General features: G+C 43.2%; 1 protein-coding gene across 5 annotated transcripts in view; it reads left to right on the forward strand.

Moving 5' to 3' along the window:
• The window catches only part of SRGAP2 (SLIT-ROBO Rho GTPase activating protein 2), a 249,214-nt gene that overhangs the window by 8,444 nt on the left and 216,336 nt on the right, over positions 1-24,434 (forward strand). The window lies entirely within an intron of this gene.

The following is a 24,434-nucleotide window of genomic DNA, read 5'->3' on the forward strand; positions in this document are numbered from 1 at the left end:
TTGAAAAATCTTGTCTACACTGAAGTTTTACAGGCTGCATATACATTTCTACATACTAATCAGTTGTCTCGATTAAATTTTTAGAGTTAACATTAAAAAATACATATTCATAGTTCCATATTATGAATATATATTTATGTTCATAATATAAGCATTGTATATTAATAAAAATCTTATACCTTTTAATAACTACATAAATGACTAAATTTTCATTATATTTTTAACAACTTTATTGAGGTTTAATTGACATATAATAAAACGCACATGTTTAAGGTATACATTTGATAAACTTTGACATGTTATTTCCCTATGAAACTATCACAATCAAGATAAATGAAAGAAACCGTCACAAAATTTCTTCATCATAGTGTGTTAATAAATGAATAGTATAATACCATATTATAGAAATGATATTAGGTTAAAAATTAATAAGTAATTTTTACCAATATTACCAAGTTTTAAAAGGTAATGAATAAACGATGATTGAAGCCACCTAGATTGGTGCCTGGAAATTTTATTTAACCTTAGTAAATAAAAACAGTCTCACAGGGAAGTTGGGTTAATAATTATGTCGCAGCCATTACTGTGTGTTTAGGAGGGAGGATACAGGATAAGGGAAGAAAGAAAAAAAAAATCTTGGATATGTTGCAAGTTGAAGCGTGACAGTATCTCTTTTCCTATAGTCCTTGCTTAACTAGTTCCCTGGGCCCCGGGCCTCTTCTGAAGGGGTCACAGATGAGCCAGATGCCAAGGGGAGGGCCCGGGAGCCCCCTGGGGAGATCTGCTCAGAATTGTCTGAATATGGTTTCTTTCCCCTAATGACTGATTCCCTATTGTCTGTTGAATAGAGACTAACTTTCCAAGGTGAACGTTACTTGGTCTTCAATACGGCTGCAACCTGTCATTTCAACCACACTTTTTCATTTTATTTAAAATGAATTAGAGGCCTGTCTGGACTATTTGCCATTCTTCAGATGCATATACTATTAACTGATATTTTGCTGTTTGTTTGGGGCTTAATGTACTTAATTCTTATACCAACTGTGGTGGTTTAGTGGTTTAGTTGCTAAGTCATGTCCGACTCTTGCAACCCCATAGATTGTAGCCTGCTAGGATCTTCTTGTCCTTGGGATTTCTCAGGCAACAATACTGGAATGTACACCAACTGTAGGAGGAATATATTGTTATTATCCTCTTTTGCTGATGAAGAAAATGAGGTATAGAAGATTGAGTGATTCACCCAGGGTTTGTAGCTGGTGAATGACGGAACAGGAATTAGAACCTTGGCCATCACCAGTCAAGTTTTTCCTCTTCTTTTTAAAAAATATTTATTTATTTAATTTATCTATTTGACTGCACTGGGTCTTGCTTGCAGTACATGGGATATTCAGCCTTACTGCAGCATGCTGGATCATGTCTTCTGACCAGGGCTGGACCCTGGGCCCCTTGTGTTGGAAGTAAGGAGTCTTAGCCACTGGACCACCAGTGAAGTCCTCCCAAGTCAAGTTCTGAGTGCTGTTCTCAGAATACTTCTTTATCCCTGCCCAGCCCTACATCTCCACCTACTGAAACCTCACCCTTCTAATAAAGCCCGGCTTTTCTGGGGTGCCTTCTTTGGTCACACTGCTGAGAAATGACCCCTGTCTCTTAATTCACTCACTCACATAGCAGTATAGTTTATACTGCCTAAAGTTTTCAGTATTTGTCTTTCAGTCTTCTCCCCTTTCCTAGGCTTCTGGTGGGAATGTTTTGAGGTTTGGGAGTACAATGCAAAGAGCATAGGCTTTGAAAGTAGCCCTTAGCAGGAATCATGTCAACATCACCACCTTCCCCTATATCCTTGTTCACTTAACTTCTCTTTCAAGCCTCCTCTTCTGTGACATAGAGATAATAAGATCTACCTTGCTGATTTATTCTGAATGTGTGTAAAAGTCCTAGCTCTGTGTATGGCAAATATTAAGTTCTAAATAAGTAAGTCTTATGTGGGGGAAGGAGAGTCCCTTCAGATGGAACAGGGTTGTAGCCTAAATGGTGGCTCTTAGTATATATATACTGGCTGTGATGATGAATGCATAAATGAATGACCTGGACTACTACAGGTAATATTTTAAAAAAATAGTTTCTTAACTTGATCTTAACAATAAATCTTGCATAATACCACCAAAGTGATTTTTTTAAAAAAGCAAGCTAATTGTTCTGCTGAGGTCATAGCATGAAAGACTGTTTACATCCATCACTGCCCACTTACCTTGTTCATGTTTTATACTACTAGAAGGCTAAACTGCCTCTCATTTCCTTACTGCATTATGTTATTTCATGCTTCATGCTTTATCCATGCTGTGTCTTCTTTTGTAATGGGTCCTTTTCCTTGAACCTGGAAAACTTATCCTTTAAAACCCAGCTCAGATGTCCCCACCTCCAAGAAGTCTTCCCTGCTTATCCCTACTCTCTGCATAGTAACCCTGGGCAGGATTCCAAGCAGGATTCCTTAGTGTTTCTGCAGAGGGCTGATCAACCCACCCTCAGCATCTCCTCAGCAGTTTCTTTGTGCTTCTTTTTATATTGCACTCATCAGATTACATTGTAATCCCTTCATTTACACCTCATTATTTACAACTAGCTGAGTACCTGGTGGACAGAATTGTCTTTTATTTGTTTCCATGTTTCTATGCATGGAAATGAATAAATGCTTATAAATTGAACGTGACCCTTTTCTGAGTTGAGGTTGGATGTGGCAATGCCAGGATGCCTTGCTTCTGCCTTTCTCTCCCTACTCCAGTAACAAGCCTTCTCCTGTGTTAACGTTATTTGAAATTCAAAGTAGCTCAAGCATTGTGAATAATATCATTAGACAGGGACAGGTACAAACTATATTGCGCTATGGAGGCTCCCCAATGAGGGTGAGTTTTCCTTATTTACTTCCTGCTCTCTCCCTTTAGAATCATGGCCCTAGAGCTATACTTGAGCTCTTTAATCATGTCTCTTTCCTTGAAAATCTAGGAAAATATTATTAACTCTGAAATTCCAAAGAGTTGAAAACAAAAGTAAGATTTTCTATAATCGAAGCAAAACACATTCTACATTTTTCCAGGACTTATTCATCATTCAAAACCGATATTCCAAGTCTAAATTTGAGAAAGTTTAGGTGTGTTTTGACCAGGAGTTCAAACAGACTTGACCTGAAGGGGACCTGCTGGGATTCTTCTCTGATGCATGGGTTTGGAGAGCTGCTGCCTCATTGGAAGCAGCGGCATGATCAACAGTAAAAGGGGAAGAAAGGTCCAAAGGGACAAACAGAAAAACTCTCCCCTCTGGTTTTTCAAGTCATTTGGTATTAAGTACCCTTGACTTTATTTATACGTTGTGAATGAAGGGTTGTGAACTTGAAATGTATATTCGTGAGGAAGGAGAAGCAGCTGGGACGTGCGCCTTCTCCATTTCTGTGGGTATTTTAGGATGCCATCTGTTAGGGAGAAGGCAAAGCCTTTTTTTTTTTTTTTTTTTGACCTTTCTTCTAAAAATGTACTAATCAGCAGGCAGGTGACCCAGAAGGCACTGTCAAAGTTGGGACCTTGTCTTTGCTGCCTGAGCCCAGACCCTGCCTTTCGAATCAAGTGTGATGGATAGGGTCTGAGTGCTCTCCCTAGGGAAGGTGACCTCATCAGCTGTGGGCTCCACAGGAAGACAGCCCCGAAAACAAAGGGGGCAGGAGCGTGAGCTGCCTCGAGCCAGGGATGTGCCAAGAGCTCTGAGAAATGCATCCTGTTTCTGAGGCGTGGACAACAGTTTCTCTCCTTTCCCCACTAGTGTTTTTCTTGTGTTTATTTGTTTATTTGGGGCGGGGGTTGAGGATAGTTGAACTAGTTTTTGTCAGAGTAAGCTGCTCTTTGGGGAAGCATCTTGACTGAGGTACCTATTTTGGAGCAGTATTTTTGTGGGTCCATGACAAATTGAACTACAGGACTGCGTGGTTCCCTGGGAAACAGTGCTGGATTTGGAGTGAGAAAGCCTTGGCTCTCGATTGGCTTTGCCATTTGCTGCTGTGCTTCTGGTCACTCACTTCAGGTCTCAAAATTCCTAGTTTCCTCATCTGTAAAATCAGGATAACAGTTCTCGGCCCTGGCTGATGATTGAGGATGTTGTTGAAGGTGACTGGCACAGAGTGAGTTCTTCTGTCTCCATTGTGTTTTAACTGCTTTTGTTGTTTAGTTGCTAACTCCTGTCCAACTCTTTTGCGACCCCATGGACTGTAACCCGCCATGCTGCTCTGCCCATGGGATTCTCCAGGCAAGAATACTAGAGTGGGTTGCCATTTCCTTCTCCAGGGGATCTTCCCAACCCAGGGATCAAATCCTCGTCGCCTCCATTGGCAGGTGGATTCTTCACCACCGAGCCCCCGGGTAAGCCCTTTAAATGCTTTAGGTACAGTCTTAACTCATGAATCTCCCAGCAGCCCTATGAGGTAGCTACTATTATTATCCCCAATTGACAGATGAGACACGGGGAGGTTAAATAACTTACTCCAAAGCACATAGGTAGTCAGGGATAAAGGCGGAGTGGGGAACCAAGCCGCCTAAGCATTGTTGTGTGGCTCCAATGAAAGAATTCATTTGAAATGCCTTTGAAACTGTGAAATGCTGTAGACATTTAGTTGATTGTTCTCATTTCCTAGTATCTTAAAGCAAAAAAGGAGTTCTAAATGCTGTGGTCTAAGTCTCTGCCTAGAATACACCTCTTTGATTTCTCATCTAAGAAAATAAAATTAGAAAATTTCTAAGGTCCTCCCCAGCTTTCATGGTTCATTATTTTTGCTTATTTAAGATACTGAAGATGACAGTTTTGCCCCCATTAAGCAGGCACACATAAGTATGAAACCCGTTGTGTTCTCTGAATGACACTCTCCCCAGTCTCAGGGCTTGCCATGTCTGTGTGGCTGCTGCATAAACCCAGGGTAGACCCCTGTGGTGGCTCATCCAGGTGTGAAATTGAGAGGAGGGATAGTGACTTGAAGGGCTTCCCTGGTGGCCCAGATGGCAAAGAATTCATCTGCAATGCAGGAGACCCGGGTTCGATCCCTGGGTCGGGAAGATCCCCTGGAGAAGGAAATGGCAACCCACTCCAGTATTCTTGCCTGGAGAATCCCATGGGCAGAGGATCCTGGCAGGATACAGTCCATGGGGCCACAAAGAGTCAGACACGACTGAGCAAGTAACACTTTGATAGTGCTTCGATGGTCCCAGAGGTGGACTTGTGATTGGGTTACTGGGGACAGTAAATGCTTTAATCAGGATAGATACAGTAAACCTAGGGATTCCAGTAAGCTCAGAAACTTACAAACTGAGAAAAGCCTCTCCTGATAATAGTTTTCCTCATCAGTGTTGGTGGGCCAGAGATGGAACTTGTGTAACTCTTGGTATTATAGTCACTTATGTTGTGTGCAAAGCTTGAATTTAAAAGAAAAAGGAAGTTGGGTGATTGTCTCTAATTAAAATTAAAGAAAGAAGGAAGTGAGAGGTTTTAAATTCCTGACATCTGGGCTGGGGCAAACTAGGGGGAGGTGGTGTGGATGTGGAACTGAGTAGCGCTGGTGTAAACATCTGAGCTTCGGGGTAAGTGACTCCAGGCTCTGCCAGGATATGGGATGGCCTCTTGCATCTTCTATTCCTCTCCATATGGTAGGCCCTTGTCAGTAAAGGGATTCCTTTGAGAAGTGTGTTGAGGTATGCTGTGATACAGAATGGAAGTGTTTCCACGATTATGTTTGTTTTCTCTCCACCTAATGAATAGGCTAAGTAACAGTCTGTTGTTTTAAAATGTGTACTATTAATAATGATGACAGCTCATATTTTTATCATTATAGCGTTTAAAAAAATATCATTCAAGGGAGGGAGGGAGGGCTGTGGGGCCATGGAGGACTACGTCGTGTTGAATGAGTCCTTCCACCTTTGGGATTCTCAGCTATAAAGTAGAAAGATAGATGACTGGTTCCTTGCTTTGTCATTTTTAGAACATATGATCCAAAATGGTTATCTTCGAATGAGTTGACATACAGAGTTTTCACATTGATAGTTGTCCTGAGAGAAGGCTGGAAACCAGAGAACAGATATTGTAGTTCTTCCTACTTACTTCTCCTACTTCTGGTTTATGGTTTCATCTTTTTTTTTAAATTTTATTGGAGTAGAGTTGATTTATAAAGTTGTGTTAGTTTCCTGTGAACAGCAGAGTGATTCAGTTATCCATATACATATTCATTCTTTTTCAGTCTTTTCTCATACAGATTATTACAGAATGCGGAATAGAGTACCCTGTGCTACACAGTAGGTCCTTGTTGATTATCTATTGTATGTATAGGTTAATCCCAAATTCCTAATTTATCCCTTCCTTCCATGTTTCTCTGTTGGTAATGATAAGTTTACTTCCAAAATCTGTGAGTCTGTTGCTGTTTTGTCAGTAAGTTCATTTATATAATTTAAAAAAATTAGATTTCACATATGAGTGTAAGATTCCGTCTTCAAATGACATTAATAAGCTTTGTGTTTTAGACATCCTTGGAGTCAGTTGTGCTGTATCTCTTGATCTCTCTTATTTATTCAGTGATTTGTGGTGATGTAAGTTATCTCAGCTCTTTGCTGTCAGCAATTTTAAACAAACATTGAAGCATTTTGGGTAGATGATATCTGCTGCTTTGATTAAAGAGGTTCTTGATCTGGATATTTTAAGACCAGTGACAACACAATTTTAAAACACCTAGTCTTTAAACCTAGTCTTTAAAATGACCATAGTGCTCCCACTGCCAGTCTGACATAGGTCAATGCCAGTTAGTTCTTTCTGACAGGGCATGTGTGCCCATGAGCTTTCTCTCCCACTTGGGCCAGGGAGGACTGCCAGTCCAGAAATGCTAGCTCTTCTGAATTCACCAGCAAAAGGTTAATCATTATCCAGGCAGAAACAAACCTCCCAAGTTTTTAACCTTCCATTGCCTCAAGTCTTGCTCCTCATAGGAGACACAAACAGACACACTCTCTCTTAACAAAACTTAATGTAAAACGATCTCATGTTCATGAGAGCTGGAATTACTTGGGAGGGGTACTTGTGTTCTGCAGGCTCAGTGGGCATGATGTGAAAGCAGGGCTATTTGGCCTGTGGAGGTTGAAGATAAGACTGTGATATGTAATTGAGTAAGAATTTGAAAAATTATCCGATAACATTAGGAGCAACAGAGCACTCGCTTGTGTTCTTCTTCTTCTTCTTTTTTTTAATGCTTGAAACCATTTGGAGGAGGAGTAAGGAGCTAGTGTTGTTTTCAGGGCACGGGAACCCCCTCCCCACCCCACCAGCCACACCTTTTTGCCTAGGCAGAGAGTGTGAGGTCTGAGAGATCCTGACAGATCATTTAGTATATTCTTCTGGCCCTGGGCAATTCTTCAGTCTAATCATGTCAGGAAAAGGTCTGTCATCTAACCTTTAAAATCTTTTTCCAGAAGAGTACACTGGAGCCTACCTTTCCATCTTATTCCAGTGACCCAAACTAAATGGTCAGTTCCTTCATTTGCAGAGCTTGAAACAGGATAAAAAAGGAGGCGATGAACTGAACTCATCATTTGCTTCTGCCGCCACGCCCTTGGACAGCCCTTTGCTTCACTTGGGTTCTCAGGATCCAGGGGAAGGAGGAGGTAATTGATGAAACTTTCAAGGTGTTGGCTCACGGCTGCCAAGGTGTTCTTCCCAGTCACCTCCCCTCCTCAGTGCCACCAGTTTTGGTTCACCTTGTATTGAACAAGGAAATCATGAGCTAATTTCGATCCAGCATCCATTTATTGAGCACCTACTGTGTGCTCTGTTATGTGCTAGATTGTGGGCATGTAGAGGTAAATAACAAGGTTTTAGCTTTCAAGGAGCTTCAGCCTATTAAAAAGCATGGACAGATCATACAAATGTGGTAGGACTACAGTGGAGGGATACAGAAGGCCCAGAAGGAAGAGAATAGTCTGACAATAAGTAACGTTGATAAGGCTGGTGGGGGCCGGGGGTGGGGGGTGGGGAGAGGGAATGGATTGTGATTACCTCCTGGTGTTAATAGAGCACTTGGCAGTCTGAGAAATGCCTTTCCACACTTCATCTCATTTAACCTTTAACTGGTACTATATAGCAGGGCAGAGTGATTTCAGGCCTTTTTGCTTTTTGTTTTCTGGGCTTTTTGGAAATACTTTATTTTGAGATAATTATACATTCACATGCAGTCATCAGAAGTAACACAGAGATTGCATATACCTTTAATTTAGTTTCCCTCGATGGTTAACACTGTGCAGAATGATAGGACACTGACGTTGATGCAGTCACAATGCTGAACAGTTAGTTCCTCACTAACGCTCATCACCTCAAGTTGGGCTGTTGTAGGGCTGTCTCCCCCTTCACTGCATCCCACCTCCCTTAGTCCTTATTCCTTAACTCCTGGGAACACTACTAGTCTGTTCCCTGTGGTATGATCTTATCATTTCAAGATTATTATATAAATGGAATCATATAGTATACAACCTTTTAGGATTGGCTTTTTTTTCACTCAGCATAATTTCCTGGTGATCCACCTAGGTTGTTGCCTGTATCTTCAGTTGATTCCTTTGAATTGCAGACATTGTATGCCTTCCATTGTATGGATGTACCACAGTTTGTTACGAATTTACTCATTGAGGGACAGCTCGGTTGTTTCCAGTTTTTGACTGCTATGAATAAAGTGGCTGTGGACATTCAGGTACAGATTTTTGTGTGAAGATATGTTTTTAAAAGAGTGTAGGTAAAATTTTTAATGAAAAGTTTGTAGATTAGACAGTGAGGAATCTAGATTTTGCTCTTCACTAGGAAGTGACTTCCCTGGTGGCTCAGACGGAAAAGCATCTGCCCACAATGCAAGAGACCCAGCTTCAATTGCTGGGTCGGGAAGATCTCCTGGAGAAGGAAGTGGCAACCCACTCCAGTATTCTTGCCTGGAAAATCCCATGGACGGAGGCGCCTGATAGGCTACAGTCCATGGGGTCGCAAAGAGTCGGACAGGACTGAGCGACTTCACTTAGGAAGTGATATATATTCCTAAAACTGATAACTTCTTGAGTCTTGATTTCCTCATTAATAAAGTAGCATAATATATGTTCTGCTTACATCCTAGAGTTGTGTAGATAAACTGAGATAGTATATGGTACCAGACACTATAAACTGTACTAAAATGTAAATTTTTCTAAGTGGGACAAGTTACCACCTCACTGTGTTTTCTAGGAGAATTGAGCTGGAAACATACCCAGAGTAGTTCTTAAGTTAAAGTCTAGAAACAGCTTTTTTAGCTGGTCTTTCTTTTACTTGTTATTGACATGTGGGTGTTTCTTATATATTCTGGTTACTTATCTTCTGTTGGTGACATGGCTTGCAAATACCTTCACCCAGAGTTGGCTTATCTTTTCAGTTTTTATTGGATTCTTTGATGTATAAGAAATTAAAATTTTTAATACATTCAAATCTGTCTAGCTTATCCTTTATTGTTTCAGCTTATTTTAGAATGCACATACGTATAAACTTTCCTATCCTGATATCATAAGGATATTCTCCTTTGTGTTCTTTTAAATGTTTTTTAAGTTTCACCTTTCACAAATCTGACTTGCATAAATGCAGAATTTCTTTTTGTGAATGGTGTGAGGCTGGGATCTAACTGTATTTTCTGTTCTACGTGGCTAACCTTTTGTTCTGGTTCTGTGTGTTGAAAGGGGCCATCTTTTCCTCCATTAATCTCTAAGGTCACGTTTGGCCATGTACTGAGTTTACACATATTTGTGGGTGAAATGAGCTTGCCATCATGCTTAGTGGTGTTTAATCTTGGGAGGTGTGACAGGGGCTGCTGATGAAGAGCCGGATGTTACCTCCTGAGGTAGGCAGCTGTAGACTCTCCTCAGGTCTCTAACCAGATCAGCTCTACTTCTGTGTTTGCTATGTTGGGTGTCTACCTCAGATTTTATTTGAAGAGCTTCTTACATTTAAAAGCTTCTTTGAAGGTTTTTTTTTTTCTTATTTTTTTATTAGTTGGAGGCCAATTACTTCACAACATTTCAGTGGGTTTTGTCATACATTGACATGAATCAGCCATGGATTTGAAGGTTTTAAAACTATAGTTTTAGCAAATTCTTCTCGGAAAATGTTTCAGAGATAGCTGGAGGTCTCCTCTCTCATTTTGAGTTGAATTCCAAGGGTAAACCATGCAGAAGTCAGGACCTAGCAGTGAGGGGAGAATGTGTTTGCCAAATAATACAGGATTTTGTGATTGTCAGTAACCCTGAATATATCACCTATGTTACCCATAATTAGTGTATTGGTTCCACAAGAGATTTAGAGTTGTCTAGAATCTAGCGGTTATCCTCTGCAGTTGCTTAAAGCAGTGGCGAAAAACAACCAGCGTATGCAAAAGTAGTTTATTTATTTTTTTATTTTATTTATTTATTTATTTATTTTTTTTTTTTTGCAAAAGTAGTTTAAAAAATAATTTAGCCAACAGCAATACGAGAAATGACATCAGCCAGTGGATGACTGAAAATGAGTAGTACTGATGAGAACTTGAGGAATTCGGAGATGGGAGAGGTGTGGGCCAGAATGAATAGGACCTTGACTTTCGGAGGAGGACTTGGCTCACTGGGGAGCAGGAGGAGAGAACAGGGGCTGTGTGTGCCCCCCTCAGTGGCGTCCCACAGCACCCCCACGCGCGCCCCTCCCGCTTCCCTTCCTACACCGAAACACAATGATGGTTCTATCCACCCGCACCCCGCCCCAGGCCCCTTCCCACAGACACGCACTCCCTACCAGAAAGGCGCTTCTGAGCTCTCTGAGGGTGGGCAGCCTTTCATTTCCACGTTCCCAGCATCCAGCAGCGTGTTGGCATGTGGTGGGCACCCAGAAATGTTTGCTGAGTGAGTGAGTGAGTAGATGCTGGCTGGAGCAGAGGGGAGTGAGGTGGGGCTAGATGGATTTTGATGATCTTGAGGATTAGCCAGAGTCTGCCCTGCGCTGAAGCGGTCAAAGCGATAGAGGCTGTCGGGGTTGAAGGACAGGGCCATGCAGTCCTGTTTCAGAGAGACTCTAGTTGCTCTGGGCTAGAGAGGGAGACCCGTTCCTGCCCACACACTGCACACTACTGGTCTGTGCCCAGCCCAGAGGCTGGTGCTCTGAGTATGTTAAATGTCACTTCAGTTCAGTCGCTCAGTCGTGTCTGACTCTTTGTGACCCCGTGAACCGCAGCACGCCAGGCATCCCTGTCCATCTCCAACTCCTGGAGTTTACTCAAACTCATGTCCATACAGTCGGTGATGCCATCCAACCATCTCACCCTCTATCGTCCTCTTCTCTTCCTGCCTTCAATCTTTCCCAGCATCAGGGTCTTTTCAAATGAGTCAGCTCTTCTCATCAGGTGGCCAAAGTATTGGAGCTTCAGCTTCAACATCAGTCCTTCCAATGAACACCCAGGACTGATCTCCTTTAGGATGGACTGGTTGGATCTCCTTGCAGTCCAAGGGACTCTCAAGAGTCTTCTCCAACACCTTAGTTGTTAAATGTGACCTATTCTTAATGTCACCGACAGGGGGAATACAGTTCTCCATTTACTGAACTAGCACGCGGTGCTCAGACAGATGATCCGAGGTGACAGGTGTCTGGGGTGGGGTGGTGACTGAGGCCCAGCTCTCTTAGGCTCCCAAGCCTGCTTATTCTTTTCCCGGCAGTGCTGTGTTTGTCCACGTTACAGCTGGAGACACTACTCAGATGGGAGAATAGGAGAGCTGGGTGTGGGAGCCAGGGCCAAGGTAAGACTCAGGAGGGCCTGAGGTTTCTAGCTTGGTAGACAGAGAGGATGATGGTGGCCGTGGCAGAAATAGACAAGGGGAAGTCAGGGTCGCTGCGCTTGCCAAGAGAGGGAGCGTTATTCTAGACATCCTGAGCTGGAGGTGACAGTTCCATTCAAGCAGGCATTGCATCAGGCAAGTGACAGGGCCATCCCTTCCCCACTGCCTCCACCCCACTTTCATTAAATCTGTCATTTTCCTTTCTTCTAAATTGGGAGTGTTGCAGAGAAACCGTGAAATAGATGACACCTCGTGTACTTGCCAAATACCTGACCTCATTTGCAGCTTCTTTGCATTTATTTCAGTTTGAGAAATGCTCTCCCTTGAAGGGGACTTACTGTTTGTGTTCAGGAATTAATAGCATTTTCTTAACCCACTCCCTGTAGGGGATGAGCATGCTAAACAAGGAAGGGAGAAACTGTAGCTCTGAGCTCCCCTGTTCTCTGATAAGCCTCTCTCTGCCCCGAGATTCAGTCAGAGACCCCATCTGAGGGTCAGCCTGTGAGTTAAAGAAAAGTCAAGTCAAACCCTGCCACCACCCTCCACGGCCTGAACTCCCATTGTTGATGAAGAGCTGGCAGAGGAACAAGTTATTTTAAAAGCATCCCAGGGAGTGTGGGAGAGGCCGAGTTCAGCACTACATGGCTTGGGTGGTGCCCGTGCTGTTTCAAGGTGTGGAAGCAGAAGTGGCTAATCATCTTAATTTGAGTAACTCTGGAATGATGAGATAGAGGGCTTGATTAGAGATTGTGATGTGGAATTTGTTGAGAGAGGAGATCAGGCTAAAGCTATTTATGGGAAAATATATTTGTGATATTGGCAGTTGCACTAAGTGGATTCCAACATTACCTCCAAAGGCTTTGAGTTTTTAGTGTTGTTTCTGTTTTGAGCAGAATGGCCTATGATTGTTTCTCATCCAATGTGCTGGATCCAAGGAGACTGTAGGAATTATTATCCTCCTCTTTTTTTCCTTTCTGAGTAACCAGGATTACCTACAGTTGACTTAGGAATTTTAAGCAACTGGATTTTAAACAGGTTGGTAGGAAAAAACCACCTAAATGAAGGTTAGAAGGCTTGCACACCACTTCCAGTTTGACCCTTGCTTTAACTACACGTGTGCTTGCTCAGCCGCTCAGTCGTGTCCGACTCTTTGTGGCCCTATGGACCACAGCCCTCCAAGCTGCTCTGTCCATGGAATTTCCCAGGCAAGGATACTGGCGTGTTTGCCACTTCCTACTCCAGGGGATCTTCTTGACCCAGGGATCGAAGCTGAGTCTCTCACATCTCCTCCATTGGCAGGCGGGTTCCTGTATTAACTCCATGGCCCTGAGTAAATCTGTAACCTCTGCTGACCTCAGTTTCTTCAAATATAAGATGATCGTGTAGTAAACATACCTAGGAATTGCTTTGTTGATTAAATAATATAATGTTTGTGCATCTGCTTTGGAAATTACATGGTGCAAACAAGTATGTGTTAAGACTTTATTTGCTGTGGCAGAAAATGGTGGACAGTCTCCTGGAGTTTGTTTTAATGGGGCTTGACCTATATAATGTTGACTCCGGATGTTTGTTAAGGTGAATCACCTTCTGGGCCATGCTTGAAATGACATGCCATGTTATGGTGAACCTCTTTTGCAGCGCCCCAAGTCTAGATTTGCTCTTACACAATTTGGGCAAGATTTATGGGCATACCCATTCTTCCCCTTTAGGAACAAAACAGCAACTTGGGCAGGGTAGGCATCAAGAAAGTGACTTAGCAGGCAAATATGTGATTAATAATGTAGATTGGTCCTAAATATTAGTGTGGGCCTCTGTACAGATGGGTAAATGATAACCAGCAAGTCTGCCAAGTAAATCATATCAGGGAACCTATTGTCCTCCATCTATGCTTAAAGCGAATATGCCGGTGCTGTGGTCTATGTTCAAACACATTCATGCCAGCTGCATTACTTTGCATTCATTCATTCGCATCCTTTTCTCACATACTAAACTGTGAGCTCCCTGAAGGCAGGGACTGTCTCTGTTTATGTATGCTTCTCTGGCGTCCGGTATGATGCTTTGGAACACAGTAAATGTTTATTGCCTGAATGAATGAATGAAACTCTTCACACTTTTATTCAGTTAAAGGGATTTTTGTGACAGGTATAGATGTGCGATTATTTGTGTTGTCATCTGCTAATTTTATAGATGTCTCAAACTAGAGACCCTCACTGCGGAGCAGGGACCCACATTTATGCAAAGCTGGCTTGTGGCAGCTGCTGCCTTGTCCTTTGTCTGCGTCCAGCCAAGCTGCCTAGGCTGGATGGTGCAGAGGTGAGCGTGGACTCTGCACCAGCCTGTGGTCTCTTAATAGAATAATGGCCCCCCTCAGTCCTCATCCCCTTTGCCTTCCTTCTGCTTCAGTCTTTCTCATGCGCAAGGTTGTCTTCATCACGCGTCTTCCTTCTCTTCTCTTTTCCAGTGCTTATCTGTTCTCAAAGATCTTTGCAAATCTTTCTTGGTGTTGGTGTATTCTTAATGAGTTAAAACCCAAACTGAACACCCTCCTCCAACATACCTTAATCATAATGATGGACTAGTGATGAAGCTGAAAGGAGAAGCCCTCCACAAGGTCCACAGGGAAGCAAAAGCAGTAAAGCACCACTGTTGCCAATGTTGGAAGCTTCTAGAGCGCCCCTCGGCCTCCTGTGGGGCCCCTGGAAGTTTCCATGTACGTCCTCATCTTCCTCAAATGGATTGTTTCTTTCTCAGGCATCAGTCTTAAACAACAAAGAAAGCAAAGCCCTCCACAACCTGTTTCTTATTCAGTTTTGCACCAGTGAAGAGTCCTATTGCCACTTAGTAGCTTTGGGACTTTGAAGAAATTTCTAGGCTGTCTATGCCTCCATTTCCTCAACTGTTGATAATATCACCACGTTCTGCCAAATACCACCTATCCACAGAGTCATGGTGAAGTTTCCGTTTATGAAAAGCTCTTTGTAGTCAACAAAGCGCCATATACATGTCTGTATTTCTATTCTTACACTGGCTTTTCTATATCATGTTTCATTTGCACATTCTGGATATTTCACTTACATTGTGGGCTAAGTCAGTTTCCTACCAGCCTGAGAATTGAAACACTATCGCATGCCTTTTATGGGGAAATGTGTTTGAACTTCAAATACAAATTTACAGATAATCTTATTATGCAGCATACTCTATTGGTAAATTAACTAAGGGCTATCTCTGCATTGTTAGGTATGGGTGACAGAAGCTCTATTTTATTTTATTTTTTTTAGAAGCTCTATTTTATATTTCTTTTATAACTGCCTTTGATGTTTTGCACAGTGCTGGACATTTAATATATACTATTGTTGATAGTTTGAAAAACAGTCTTACTTATCATCTATAATCGTTCCTATATAACAGCAGTCTCAGTGTCTTGACTTAATGTAAAACTGACTAATTTATTTTGGAGCCAGGAATGGGGAACTGGAGGACCTTCCTCTTGGGCAAAATAGAAATTCCTCTATTTTTGTCTTGAAACCTCCAAAGTTGGATACGTTTGGAAAAGAAAATCAAATCTACTTGCAAAAATGCTGTCTAAAAGAATGATATATGTTTGCAGGCTGCTCAGGGTGATTTTTTTTCTTTTTTCTTTTATGATGATATTCTTTTTTAACTAGCCAAGAGAACCATTTCCCAACCTCTCATCTTGTTGGAGGTGTTTCTGAAAAATACATCAAGTGTGGGGACCTGTGAGCATGGAGTTTATTTTTGTTGTTGTTCAGTCGCTCAGTCGTCTCTGACTCTTTGCGACCCTATGGACTGCAGCACGCCAGGCTTCCCTGTCCTTCAACATCTCCTGGAGCTTGCTCAAACTCATGTCTACTGAGTCGGTGATGCCATCCAACCATCTTGCCCTCTGTTATCCCCTTCTTCTCCTCCTGCCTTTAATCTTTCCCAGCACCAGGATCTTTTCTAATGAATCGGCTCTTTGCATCAGGTGGCTGAAGTATTGGAGCTTCAGCTTCAGCGTCAGTCCTTCAGATGAATATTCAGGATTGATTTCCTTTAAGATAGACTGGTTTGATCTCCTTGCAGTCCAAGGGACTCTTAAGAGTCTTCTCCAACACCACAGTTCAAAAGCAGTTTATTAAACTGCTTAAAACCAGTTTTCCTTCAATTAGGTAATCTTTAATGTCAACCACTGTACTTTTGTCTATAGAAACAACTCAAGTTTAGTCTTGGCTTCCTCAGATTTAGTCTGTAGTACAGTTGGACTAGGGCTTCCCAGCTGGCTCAGCAGTAAAGAATCTACTTGGCAATGCAGGTCACTTGGATTCGATCCCTTGGGTCGGGAAGATCCTCTGGAGAAGGAAGTGGCAACCCACTCCAGTATTCTTGCCTGGGAAATCCCATGGACAGAGGAGCCTGGCAGGCTACAGTCCATGGAGTCGCAGGGTCAGACACGACTTAGCAACTAAACAACAACAACAGTTGGACTGGGCTGTAACTCAAGCAGTTGCTTAAGTCCAAATGCAAGCATTTGAGAGGTAGGGTTGACACTCGATAGAAGCCAGGTGCTTATGAAGCAATAGCATAAAACCACAAAGAAAGGCTATTGAATACTCTGTTCCAGGACGTTCACAGAGAAGAATAGAATATTTTTTTAAGGAAGGGTATAAGGTGGGATGTAATGGGGCTGCTTCTGAGTGGGGGCAGAAGGCTGGACCATAGGATCTTGCAGTCTTAGTTCTATTTTGGAAGCTTCCTAAGTTTGTGCCAAAGTTGTGTAATAGCATTCACTACTATTGAAGATCTTTGTCTTATTTTGCATGAATATCTTGATGAATGCTTAAATCACTAACAACTCATTAAAACTCTTTTGGTCATTTTCATTTCTCCCAAGCTGAAACCTGGGTGTGGTGGAAACCTGTGCAGGCCTGCTTGGCTGGACTGTGCACCCGAACACCTAGCAACTCCTAGCATCTTGGCTGTCAAAAAGCCGCGAATAAACAGCATGATTGTAACAGTGGGACTGATCACTGGGGATCCTTGGAAAGAAGACAGGATGGTAGTGAAGGATGGCTCTCTTCAACCTGAAGGATTCTTCAGCAATTAACACCTTGCCTTTCTTTTTATGCAGTGTCTTTTTTTTCCCCCCCTCAGAGACCATATTTGAGTTTCTTTTTTTTGTAACTTCAGAATTTCTATAGCTTCTTTCTTTCAGAGACTCAAAATGCTTTTAGTTCTGTCATCTCATTTATTCTCTGTAGGAGCAGGAATTAGGTGTTGATAGAGATGAGGTGGTACATCACTCAGTGGACTATGGTGTCTGTGTATTCTACAGGCGAGTACAGTAGGAGTTCTTCTAGTTACTTATTGTTCTAGTTCTTCTAGTTGCATAGATATGTGTGTGTGTATATATATATATATATATACACACATATACACACACATGCCATACATGTATATGTGTCTTACCTTATTTCAAACAAACTGGATGACAGTGTCACAGTTTAATGTCTCCTAAGTTACATGTTAGTAATTTTCTATATTTTAAATATGGTATCTTACTTATGCCTCATAAGGAAAGAAAGAAAGAAAAAGAAAGAGAGGAAAGACTTCTGCTTTGTCTTGAGTTGTTGAACTTATTTGTCCCTTGGTAAGCTGATCAATTGCCACTTGGATTGAGAGAAAGATGTTCAATCAATCAAAGTGTTTCTGCTACATTGGCATGCTTTGTAATGGAAATGAAAACAACAGCATGTTTTTGTCAGTTTAAATGAATAGGTTTCCTTCAGATCGATGCTAGAGTTGGTATTAGAGGTAACTCAGCCTGTGAACGCTGATGATTAATTATGGAAATGCCTGATGGAGGCTCTTGATTTTACCTTGGCGTCTTATAGATGTGTTACCCTGTTGGTGAAGTGTGTATCAGTGTTGGCGTTTCTTGTGAGTACTGGAGTGAACTAGGACACCGTCTCTATGGGACCCACTAGAGGGCCTTACCCTGTTTTTAAAAGACTTCAATTTGATTTGTTTAAAATATGTTAATTAATTAATTAATTCATTCATGCACTCAACATGCATTGATGCATGTCCACTATGCACTGGGCTCTGGTCTGGTGCTAGAAATGGAGATACCACAAGATAGAGTAACTCTCTGCTTTCATGGAGCTATAATCTTAGTGGGAGAAATATACAGTAAAGAGATAAATGGATCTATTAGTAGTGTAATGAAAGGTAGTCAAGTGTTCTGAAGGGAATAAAAATCAGATGGTGTCGGGGTTCCCTGGTGGTCTAGTGGTTAGGATTTCAGGTTCTCGGTGCTGTGTCCCAGGTTCAGTCCCTAGTCGGGGAACTGAGATCTTGCAAGCTGTGTGGTGTGCTCTCCCCACCCACTCCCCCCAAAAAAATAAAAGAAAAAAAATAAAAGAAATCAGGTGACAGGTTCACGAGTGGCTGGCAGGGACTTGTGTGGGTGGAACTTACTTAACCCATGTGTGGTCAAGGAAAGCCTCTTGGATATGACTCCCAGGCTGACCTTGTAAGGGCAGATTTGGGGGCGAGGGAGCAACGCTGCCAAGGTCTGACGGTCCACAGAGCTGTGTGTGTTTGAGGAGTAGAGGCGGGCTCTGTGCAGCCAGAGGTACACAGCAGGTGGGAGAGGGCTGTGGAGTGAGGCGGACAAGGCATGCGGAGTCAGACCTCATGGCTGGCCTAGAGAGGACTCTGCATTGGTTCCCGTGGGTGCAGTGGGAGCCCATAGAGGGCATCTGCAGGGGAGTGGTGTGTCTGAATCTTTATCTGTTTTTAAGCTCATGCTACTTGCTGGGTGGAAAATGGGTATGGTTCCATGTTTTCTATGTCTGTGAGTCTGTTTCTGTTTGGTAAATAAGTTCATTTGCACTATTTTTTAGATTTCACAATATAAGTGATAATCATGTGGTATTTGTCTTTCTCTTTCTAACTTACTTTACTTAGTATAATAATCTCTAGGTTCATCCATGTTGTTGCAGATAGCATTATCTTATTCTTTTTTATGGCTGAGTAATATTCCATTAGATAGATAGATAGATATACCATGTCTTCTTTATCCCAGAATGAATGGTATTCCCAAGATGGATTGAAAAAGAGCATTTGCAAGGATGAGTGGCAGGACTGTGTGTGGATCTCTGATTCCTATTAACGCAGGATGGATAATACGCCTTACTGTGGGGCAGTGTTGCCACTTACAGCCCAAGCTCTGTAAGATGATATGGCAGTCTTGCAGATAAGACCCACATCTCTGCAGGCCCACTTGAACTTCTTTGTAAAGCCACTTGAACTTATCTGGAACAGTTTCAAGCTTTAGTTCTCCATTTGCCTGAGTCTGGGCAGAAAACTGGCTACTGGGTGTGACTGGGGGCTGTTGTCAAGGTCCGCTGTGAGGGGAATGGGCTGAAGATGTCTCTTCCATTCTTGGCTTCACCTGTTACAAAAACAGGTTTATGGTCTCTTTCCTTCCCTTACTTGAAAGTGTTATTTATTTATACTTGAGAGTGAGATTGTGTTTGTTTCCTGTAAGAGGTTTTGATAAGGGTCCAGGTCTACTAGATGCCAAATTAGGGAAGCAGAACATCTCAGGGAAAAGTGCCCATGTGCATACAGCCAGAGCTAGGAGACTGAGGCACCTGCGGCTGAACCTACTCACCAGTTTTGCTTAGCCTTGAACTCTTGCCTTCTCAGAGAATTAGTTTTCTAATTTTGATAATGACGGAGTTGGATTTGATGATCTCAGTCTCTTTTAGCTAATTTTAGCTGAGTGGGTTTGTACCTAACCTCCCAGGCTTCCAAGTTTTTCCCCTTTTGTCCTTCTGTGAGAAGATCCTGCATTTTCTTTCCTTTTCCTCTGCCTGAAAGAGTGCCCTGTGGGCACGTGTAAGATGCCCGCTCACTAGTTTCCCCAGGAAGGGGTGGGTGCATGCTTCCAGAATGGTATCTGCCGTGGTGTCTGCTTTCTGACTGGGTGGCCGTGCTCCATGTTGGGCGCTTATCTGTGGGAACCAGAAGGGCCCCCACTCTCACAGAAACTGACCTTTACCTAGTGAAGAGGTGGGCAAATGGAAAGAACACTTAGGTCAGAGTTTTCCAGAGGAAAGATTTTTGAAACCATCAGCTATTAAATAGAACAGAATTTCCCTCCACACCTGCAGATCATCAGGAAATAGATAGCAAGGAGATCCCAAGAGTCAGGGAGCAAACATGATTGTAGTTACCTCATAACAGATTAGCATTTTGTGCTTTTTGAAATTGAGTCACATGTATGATGTCATGTGACCTTAAAATTCTGTAAGGTAAGCAGGGCAGAAATTATTAAAACCATTTAACAGATGGGGAAAGTGAAGCATTAGGTAAGTAAGTGTCTTGTCCAAGGTCCCACAATTAATAAGGGTAAATTAGAATTTCTGGTGGCTCAGCTGGTAAAGAATCCACCTGTGATGCAGGAGACCCCAGTTTGATTCCTGGGTCAGACAGATTACCTGGAGAAGGGATAGGCTACCCATTCCCGTACTTTTGGGCTTCCCTGGTGGCTCAGACGGTAAAGAATCCACCTGTAATTCGGGAGACTTGGGTTCCATCCCTGGGTTAGGAAGATGCCCTGGAGAAGGGAAGAGCTACCCACACCAGTATTCTGGCCTAGAGAATTCCATGGACAGAGGAGCCTGGCAGGCTACAGTCCATGGGGTCGCAAAGAGTTGGACATGATTGAGCGGCTTTCACTTTCATTTTCAGAATTTTAGAATGCAGATTTAAAAAAAAATTTACTAAGGTGTGATTTATATACTAGAAAATTCACCTGCTTAAAACCTAGAGTTTGGTGGATTTTGACAAGTGTACACACTTGTGTAACCACAATCATGCTCAAGATATTGAGGATTTCTACATCCCCCCGGATTCCCTCTGGCTCGTTTGCATTAACTAATCCCCCGTCTAAGATCTTTTGATGTCTAATCCAGCGCTCTCTTCCCTGTCCCACACTCCGATTTCACAGCCTTTTCAGCTTTATCCTGCGGCAGAGAATACAGGCTGGCAGCCTGCCAGCCTTATCAGGTTGAGTTATGAGTGGATGGGAAGCTGGTGGATTAGTTACTCCACTGTTGTTGCCTCCTTCCCTCCTTTTTCCAGCTCCAGTCTACAGAAAGTTCAAGTGGGTTCTCCTTCTTAGTAGAGCTTGAAGAAGAGGACATCACTCACCTATCTATCTGGTTTCCCCGTGATCTGCTGGGGAGAGCCAGAGGTGATGGGTGGTGGAGGAGACTGCCTCTGGAGGACACCCACTCCTGGATTGTCTGCTCCGGCTCCTCCATGGGAACCAGCTTGCTGCTGCTTAGTTGCAGTTCCCCAAGGCCTCAAGCAATCCGAATCCCATGTCTGATGAATGAATCCCCAAAGTGTTGAAGATGCCAGCTCTGAAAAAATGAGCAAACCCTGAATATTCATAGTTCTGTAGGGTGGGTCTGGGAGAGAACTCTCCCTTTGCACCTGAGCTGGGTTCTGAGGAGAGACACTTGCGGAAATGCTGATCCTAAGTCCTGGATTTTGACCGGCGTGTCTGGCACATTCCAGAGGGTTCAGATGTCTGGCCAGGCTGATGTGTCGCGTCCAGCAAAGGAAGGGAAGGTGCCTGCCCCTTTTCATAGCTGGCACTGCCCCCAGACCAACAAGATAGAAGGTGGTGTCCTACCTAGCAGGACCCCTAGAGCATCTACAGGGGTGACTCAGGATGCAGTCTCGATTTTCTAGGGTGACATTGCTCCTATTTCACCACCCATTTGGGGGACAGCCCATGTGTGTTAGCAGTGATGACAGTCTTATTCTTTCATTTGTTTTGGGATGCGTGGGTTTATAGGCAGCTTTTCTATCCATTATCTGCTCGTTCTTCTTGGCAAGCCTAGTTACGTTCTGTGAGGATAGAAGCACCATCTCGTCTGACTAGGACAGCCGGAAGGACAGAACAGACTCAGATCTCTCCTCTGCAAAGGCTCCTCTTAAATCTGGGGCTCTGCAGTATTGATTTTCTCCTAGTTATCTTTGCAAATTTCTCTGGCTTTGCTGAAAGGGGAAAAAGTCACTAGGCTGCATGCTTGAGCTTCGGGTTTCTCCTTAGCTGGCAACCCCCACCAGAAAAAATTCTTCTTTAAAGAATTGAGCCTCGGGCACTGGTTTTACCTTGCACACCCTTAACTGTCTCGCTTTCAACAGCTGGTGACCATCCCTCACCTCCATCTCTAGTTTGCTGAGGACCTCAGCTCCGTGAGTCCCTGCTGTTGACTCGTTGACCTCACTGCTCTCCTGCAGGGGCCTCTTGTACTATATGGGCTGAGAAAACAGTGGGCTTCCTGTGTTGTGTCTACCAGCAAAGTTGGGTACCCAAAGGCCCCTGTGACAGCGCCATGTGGCTGACTCCAGTGTGCTGTGGGAAGACAGTGTCAGAACAAAGACTTGGTTGAGAGCCCCAAGTGTGTGTATTTGATGTGGTTGCACAGAGATGGGGTCAAAGGTTGGCTCACGTCTGCAGAGAGAGGGACAGCTCCAGTTTTGCAGAGGTTCCAGGCCACAGTGATGCTGTTTCTTGCATTTCCCTTTGGAGTTAGGTTTCTAAAGGTCCATGAAGGTTTCATTCCTTTTCATGTCCCAAGAGAGCTTTCCATAGCAATGAAGGAAATGCAGGAAGTGGGTAGGATTTCAGGTGGCCAAGCAAAGAAAAGTGTGCCTTTTAAAGGAAAATTTTTTGGAAATGCTCTGTGGGTGCTGCTGGTCACCTGGGAGATATTGGATTTATTTGACATTTCCCATCTTCTGCTTAGGCATCATGTATACACTCGTTTGGGAGCTAGGGAGGGGAATAATACCCTCCCCAAGGATCTGTGGCTGAGCTCACTGTCCCCAGGACCAAGCGGAGCTACTGTAGCTGAGAAGCAGATTGGTTCAGCTCTCCCCAAAGAGCTCAGAGCTGTGCGGTTATTTCCGTCTTTGTCTCCTCGTATCTTCCTCTTTTCAGTTTAAATCTTCCCTTTCCATAGGAATTCTCAGCTCCCTAACCCCCAGCTTTACAACGAGGCTCAGATGGACTGCACCCTCTCTCCTTTTTCCCTCAAAAACCTAATCACTTCTTTGTAGACTCCCTCGGAGGGAAGCAGGGTTTGTTCACCCACCTCTTGGAAGGGCTGCACCCTACCAAGACAGATGGCAGCGCCTAGCCTATTTTTATCTGTCTCCAGGGAAGAAGATTCCACAACCTATTTTGAAACCTGTTCCATTGATTGACAGCCCTCAGATTAAGAATTTCTTGCTGATACCTGACCTAAAATTTAACAGCTGTCATTGAGACTCATTTCCTTTTATTCCTTTGGAAGGAGAGGGATCCTTGAGGTCACTGGGGCCCACCCCTAATGAAGGAAATTAGAGACCCACAGATTTTCTTACTGCAAATTGAAATGGGAAATAGCTACTCATCCTCTCCTTGAGGATCCCATTAGTTTTGGGATATGCCTTTGAAAGCACGCATTTGGGTGCCATTGTGCGAGAACCAATTTAATTTTCTGGGGAAACAGTGATCCTGGAGTGGGAATGGGAGACGTAGAAAACAAGGTGTTAACTGCCTCACTCTATTTTGTTTCTAGTGAGAAAGTTAAATGACGCTTATAGAATTACCTTGCCTCTTTTGGCAAAGAAAATAAAAATAAACTCAACTCTCAATATACAAAGGCTTTCCCAGTTCTTTTCTCTCCTCTGAACCATTCCCTTGTCTTTAAAGGAAAAAAAAAGAGGGGGTTGATATTTTTCTCTCCTCCATCAATGAGATCCTCTGTATGTTAAAGAAGTCTTTTAAAAATATTGTCAGGAGACCGAAGCTCTGCCGAAGCCTCCGTTTTCCCTCGGTTTTCCATTCCTGCAGACTTCTCTTGACGTGAGGCGCCGTGCGGCCTCCCTTGACAGATCGCGTTTTGATGGCATGAAGCGCGGGTGGGAGGCTAATGATGTTGCTTCAGTTTCAGTGCCTGCTATCTTCTTATGTGGGACAGGAATCCAGCATGCTGTGCAAATTAACAGAAGTGTATTAGACTGACTATCAAGGGGTTCTGGGAATGGATCTCGCTCCTTCTTGATAGTTAGGACTTTTCTCAATAAAACATCATCTGAGGCATTTCTCCTTCAGAGATGACATCACATGCCAGGTTGGAACGTGAGATACTTGAATCCACGAACAAGCTGTGTCCAGAGCTGTGAGCCAGGCTGGCCTGGCCTTCAGGGCATACTTCATCTCTTGGCCCACGCTTCAGGCTGTGAGTAGTCAGTATGCAGCTCATGCTTACAAAGGTTAGAGTCTCCGTCTCTGGAAGTATGGCTAAAATTCCACCTGTATTTTGTTTGAGAGACATAGAATGGGTCTACTTTATAAAACTCCAGGTCAGCCTTCTCTGCTACCTGGTTAGTTTGGACCAAGGGAATATAAACCCATTTTGCTATCAACCTGCGAGAAACAGGCAAGTATAGTGGGGACACATTCTTACCTGCGATAATTGGACCAGTAGTTGG

Source organism: Dama dama, chromosome 14 (assembly GCF_033118175.1).
Source record: "Dama dama isolate Ldn47 chromosome 14, ASM3311817v1, whole genome shotgun sequence".
NCBI classification, from domain to species: domain Eukaryota; kingdom Metazoa; phylum Chordata; class Mammalia; order Artiodactyla; family Cervidae; genus Dama; species Dama dama.